At 34.3% G+C, this 6,178-nt stretch overlaps 1 non-coding gene across 1 annotated transcript; it reads left to right on the top strand.

Moving 5' to 3' along the window:
* The first annotated feature begins 297 nt into the window (after positions 1–297).
* Positions 298–404, top strand: LOC121205389 (small nucleolar RNA R71). The gene has a single exon (XR_005900468.1). It is a non-coding gene; the product is annotated as a small nucleolar RNA R71 (small nucleolar RNA).
* The last annotated feature ends 5,774 nt before the right edge of the window (positions 405–6,178 follow it).

Below are 6,178 nucleotides of genomic sequence, written 5' to 3'. Positions count from 1 at the left end.
AGAGCAGTTTGTCTTTCCCATCATAAATGGTGTAGAAGCAAATTTGATCTGGTTGAGCCTATCCATTAACTATCGATACATATCATCCTTTTGGATAACTTTTACTGTAGCGGGTTTTTGACCATAAGTGAATCGTTCAATTGGCCATTGGCAGAAGTTTAGTGTCACGTTCTCAATGATTTCATATGCATCCTCGTACGTTCTATTCATAAGGGCTCCTCATACTACTTCGTCCAATCCTAACATTCATTTGCATCCAACCCATTCTAAAATACCTATAGTCACATCCACTTCAGAAATCCGTGGTGTAAGCATTTTTGAATCAATATTTTGAAAAGTTCCCATGCCTTATAGAAAATCTCTTCCTCTATCTGTCTAAAGACAACAATCTTTCGTCTCAGTTGAACTACTTTGCTAATCAGAAAGAACTTCTTTTATGTGCAAAACTTAAAATTAACCTCCTCTAGACATACTGACGTTTAAAATGTGAATATTGCAATAAGATATAAAACGACAAGGCGGTATCCACAAGTATATCGGTCAAGTTGTAATATAGTTTTATAATGAAGTAGGTGAGTACTCGGAGGATCGTACACAAGGCAGGCGAGTGCTAGATCAATTCTAACCTAAACACTAAAAGATCTAATTAGTACATTTAATAAATTATAGTACAAGAACTTAAAAGAAAATTTTTTAAAGTTTTTAGATTAATAAAATAAAATAACATAAAAAAATTAAAATTCAAGAGATAGAAGAGTAGAGTAAATCAAATCTTGATTCTGGGTAATTAGCTCGCTTCGGTAATCCCCATCAACTATTGCTTCGAGTTCCTCATCAATAAGAACTACTCTAGTAGGATCTTCCAATCTTCTACTAACATAATGGGTCAGTAAGAACTACTTATCTTCTGACCTCATAGTCTGGACTGGCTTGGGATAAAGATGTTCATGAATGGGCAATACCAATTTTGGGTTAATTCCCATCTTGATGACGTCTCAGGGTTGTCAGGCCTAAGGTTTGTTTCACATTCTTCCTTTCCCAAATAGTCGATCCATTGAATGACCCTAGAAAATAGTTAACAGATCATACCTCCACTTACTAATCCCCCACAGAGGGATTAGTTCCTCATGGCTTTCATATACAACATGGAATAGATAGAATAAATTAATCATAATGAATGAATTGAAGTGAAGAGTTTAAGAAAAACCTGATTGATATTGATAATAAATGTGAATCCACAGAGGTTGATCTCCTTCACAATTTTTATCTCTTGAAATAAAATAAAGACAAATAAACTAAACTCTAGAAAACCTAAGAAAGTAAGAAAACAAAACTAAATCTATAGGAAGAATCTAGGCTAACGGAATGGTGTCCATAATATGTGTTGAAGGAGCCTATTTATAGCCTTTAGGTGGTTTTCGTCCTTCACAATAGGTCAGTTGACATTCTCGAGCTTTGAGTTCAATTGTGTAGACCAAAATGCCCTTGCGTCATGTTTAATTTCCTTCCCATAGTCGATGTCGCGGCACACCAGGACCTAAGTCATGACATTGAAGGTAGTTTTGTACTTTATCCATTCTGCTCTTTATGTTTTAACATCGGACCTCCCCTGTTGTGACATAGCATCCAGTGTTGACCTAAAATGCCTTCTAATGGTCTCCTGCACACTCACAAAGTACATTAGCTCTCCCTTAGGCCTCATTTGACACTTAATGTTAATAAAAAACTCAATTTGCACATTTTATTAAATATAATTAAAACTAAAGAAACTTAACTAAAATATAACGGATAAGCTTGTATTCAGGCTTCTTAAGTACGAAAACTAGTTTAATCTACTACACCGAATTAAAACAAATCACACTTCAAGGAATTATATGAGGTGCAATCATGTCAAGAGAGGTATGAGACCTCTAAAGCTCTATTTCGATGCAAAATGGTGGAGGGAATTCCTGTTGGAACTCACGTTCTCAAAATGATAGGTTCTATTGAAAGCTTTCAAATACTAGGATTCGCTTTATAAGTGGAATTGGCCACTGATGTCATCATGCAATCGTTGTTGGATAGTTTTAACCAATTTGTCCTCAATTTCAACATGAATGAAATTAATACGAATTTTCCACAATTACTTAGCATGTTGCAAACTACTAAAAGTAACATGAAAAAGGTTAGACCTAAGCCCATTCTGATGGTCCATGAGGACAAAGGCAAAAAAAAAGCTTAATGTTAAGGCAAAGCCTAAGGAAAATGGCAAGGCCAAGTCCAACAAAGGAAAAGCTGAATTGAAACCTAAAGAGAGAAAATGTTTCCATTGTGGTAAGACCGGACACTTGAAGAGGAATTGCCCTACCTATCTTGAAGAGGTTTAGAAGGCAAAGGAAATCAGAGTGTCCACTTCAGGTATTTATGCTATTGATGTTAATTTATCAACATCTACTTCTTGGGTATTAGATATTAGTTGTGGTTCTTATATTTGTACATCTATACAAGGACTGCAAAGGAGTAAGAATTTGGCTAAAGGAGATAGGGACTTGCGAGTTGGAAATAGAACAAGAGTTGTTGCATTAGCTGTAGGAACACAAATTTTATCATTGTCTAGCGGACTTGATGTAATTTTTGGAGGATTGTTATTTTCTACCAAGTTTGGCTAGAAACATTATTTCAATTTCTTATTTAGACAAAATTGGTTTTGAGATAATTATTAAGAATAATTATTATTCATGTTATCTTGATAATGTTTTCTATTGTTCAACACAATTAGTAAATGGCCTCTCTATTTTTGATTAAGATATATCAATTTATAACATAAATACTAAAAGATCAAAAATAAATGACTCTAATCAAACTTATCTTTGGCATTGTTGATTGGGCCATATAAGTGAAAAACGCATATCAAAACTCTATAAAGATTGAATTTAGGCTCTTTTGTTTTCAAAAAATTGGATATATGTGAGTCTTGCTTGTTGGGTAAAATGACTAAAACTCCTTTTAATAGTAAAAGTGAGTGAGCTAGTGATTTATTAGGCTTAATACATAGTGATGTATGTGGAGCAATGAATACAAAAGCCAAAAGAGGGTTTCCATACTTCATTACTTTCACTGATGACTTTAGTAGATATGGGTATATTTATCATATGCGCCATAAACCTAAAGCCCTTGAAAAGTTTAAAGAATTTAAAAATCAAATACAAAACCAACTAGGCAAAAGTATTAAGGCACTTTGATTAGATCAAGGAGGAGAATACTTAAGCCTAGAGCTTGATAAGTTTTTGAAAGAATGTGAGATTGTCTCACAACTTACACCTCCTGGTACTTCGTAATGTAATGGAGTTCCTGAAAAGTGAATTCGAACACTTTTTGACATGGTTCAATCAATGATGCATCATGTTGATCTTCCTACTTCCTTTTAAGGGCATGCACTTGAAACAACTGCTTTCACATTGAATCATGTTCTATCTAAATCCATTCAAAAGACACCATATGAGATGTGGACTAAGAAGCGTCCTGGTATGTCTTTCATGAATAATTGGGGTTGTAAAGCTTATTTTAAACATCATACGTCTACTAAGCTCGAACCCAAATCTCAAAAGTGCATCTTTGTGGGATATCCAAAGGAAACTAAATGATATTATTTCTTCAATCCTACCGAGAACAAAGTGTTTGTTGCTCGGACAAGAGTCTTCCTTGAAAGAGAGTTTATCTCTAGAAAAGGATGTGGTAGAAGAATAGAATTTAGAGAAATTTGAGAACAATAAAAGATCATTGAATTAGAGATTGAACATTAACAAGTTCCACATGTTGTCGAGAAAAAATCAACTATTTTGGAAATACAACTACCGCAAAGATCTTTAATACAACGCCATGTACCTGAAAGATATAGATTTCTCATTACAACACATGGTGATATTCTAATTATGGATCAAGATGAGCCTAGAACTTATCAAGAAGTGGTGGCGAGCCCAGATTCTAAGAAATGGCTTGAGACCATGAGGTCTAAGATGGATTCCTTGTCAGAAAACCAAGTATGGATCATGGTTAACCTACCTGAAGAGGTTAAGCCTATAAGGTGCAAATGGGTTGTCAAAAAGAAAACCGACATTGATGGTAATGTACAAACATACAAAAGGGGATTAGTCACTAAAGGTTTTCTCCAAGTTCATGATTTTGACAATGATGAATCCTTTTCTCCTGCTGCTATGTTTAAATCCATCCAGATCTTACTTGCAATAGTTGCATTTCATGATTATGAAATCTGTTAGATGAACAGCAAAATAGCTTTCCTTAATGGGAAACTAGAAGAGGATGTGTACGTAACACAACCTAAAGGTTTTGTTGATCCAAAAGATGTTGGTAAGATATGCAAGCTACAAAAGGTCCATTTATGGATTAAAGCAAGCTTCTCGAAGTTGGAATCTTCATTTTAATGATGAAATCAAAGAGTTTGGTTCTATAAAAAATAAATATGAGCTTTGTGTTTACAAGAAAATTAGTGGGAGCACTATTGTATTCTTGGTATTGTATGTAGATGACATAATTATCATAGGAAATGACATACCTGCCTTACGGTTTATTAAGACTTGGTTAGGAAGTTGTTCTTCTATGAAAAACTGGGGCGTGGCTATGTACATATTAGGAGTCAAAATCTATAATAGGTCTAAGCCAAAGTACATACAATGATAAAGTACTGAAAAGGTTCAGTATGGAAAAATCTAAGAGAGGATTCCTACCTATGAGACATGGTCTTTCACTCTCGAAGGAAATGTGTCATTCAACTTCACAAGAGAGAGAATGTATCAATAATATTCCATATGCTTCAGCTATTGGATCTATCATGTATGTCATGCTATGTACTCATCCAAATGTATCGTACGAATTAAGCATGACGGATTGGTACCAAGTAGATCCCGGTGAAGGTCATTGGATCACAGTTAAAAATATCCTTAAGGTCTTGAGAATGACTAAGGATACATTCCTTATATATGAAGGTGTGGAAGAGCTTAGTGTAAAAGGTTACACTGATGCTAACTTTCAAACTAACAAGGATGATTTATGATCACAATCAGGTTTTGTGTTTTGCCTTAATGGTGGCATTGTGAGCTCGAAAAGTTCAAAGTAAGATACAATAGTTGATTCTACAACTGAGGCCGAGTATATTGCAACTAGTGAGGCTACAAAAGAGGGTGTTTGGATCAAGAAGTTCAAATCAGAATAAGGAGTTTTTCCTAGCATATCAAATGCTATAGAACTTCTTTGTGACAACAACAGAGCCATTGCACAAGCAAAAGAACCCAGATCTCGCCAGCGGTCCAAACATATACTTAGTCGCTTTCATCTTATTCGAGAAATCATTGATCGAGGAGATGTAGAAATATACAAAGTACCAATAGATGGTAACATTGTTGATCCACTGATGAAGCCTCTAACACAGTGGAAGCATGATTGTTACACTAAGTCACTTGGTATTAAATATATGAGTGATTGGTCCTAGTGCTAGAGGGAGATTGTTATAGTATGCCCAAAGACCAATCATTAGATAATAGTAATTACATATTTTACCTTGTTTATTAATATAAGGCATTGCCATTATTATTTCAATTTCTTTTTTGTGGGTTTGGACAATAATAATGCATTGATACTAATGTGTAGTTGATTGATGTCGAAGTGTTTTCATTGACATAAGGATGTCAAAATCAATATATGAGTACATGTTAGAGAACAACATATTGCACTGGTCCGTTATGAGTATGTTTCTTAGATTATTATGTAATAGTCACAACATTACTGACAGTGATAACTATGTATATAATCCTCAGACATGAGATCATCATTGTCCCAACATCATGAGTTGTATATTTTGACACAGTCAAATGTCTACCGTTACAAGTTATACTATAAAGACTGATGTTAGGTATGCTACAATCTATGTAGTGGAAGATGATTGATCAAGATAGAATTTATCCCTCCTACATAATGCGAGCAATATCTTAGGCCTCTTGATGAAGTGAGACTAGAAATGGATGACCATGCTTGAATAAGTTGATATGAGATATCACACTTATTTTTTTATTATAGACTACTCTGAATATCAAGAAATATGAGATTGAACTATACAAGTGTGACTATTCCATGACTTGTGTCCAATTTAGATATTAAAGATCAAAGGATATAATACATGAAAAAA

The sequence above is a fragment of the Gossypium hirsutum genome, chromosome A08 (assembly GCF_007990345.1).
Source record: "Gossypium hirsutum isolate 1008001.06 chromosome A08, Gossypium_hirsutum_v2.1, whole genome shotgun sequence".
Classification (NCBI taxonomy): Eukaryota; Viridiplantae; Streptophyta; class Magnoliopsida; order Malvales; family Malvaceae; genus Gossypium; species Gossypium hirsutum.
The sequence above is the reverse complement of the archived record's forward strand: the minus strand, read 5'-3'. Positions and strand labels throughout refer to the sequence as shown.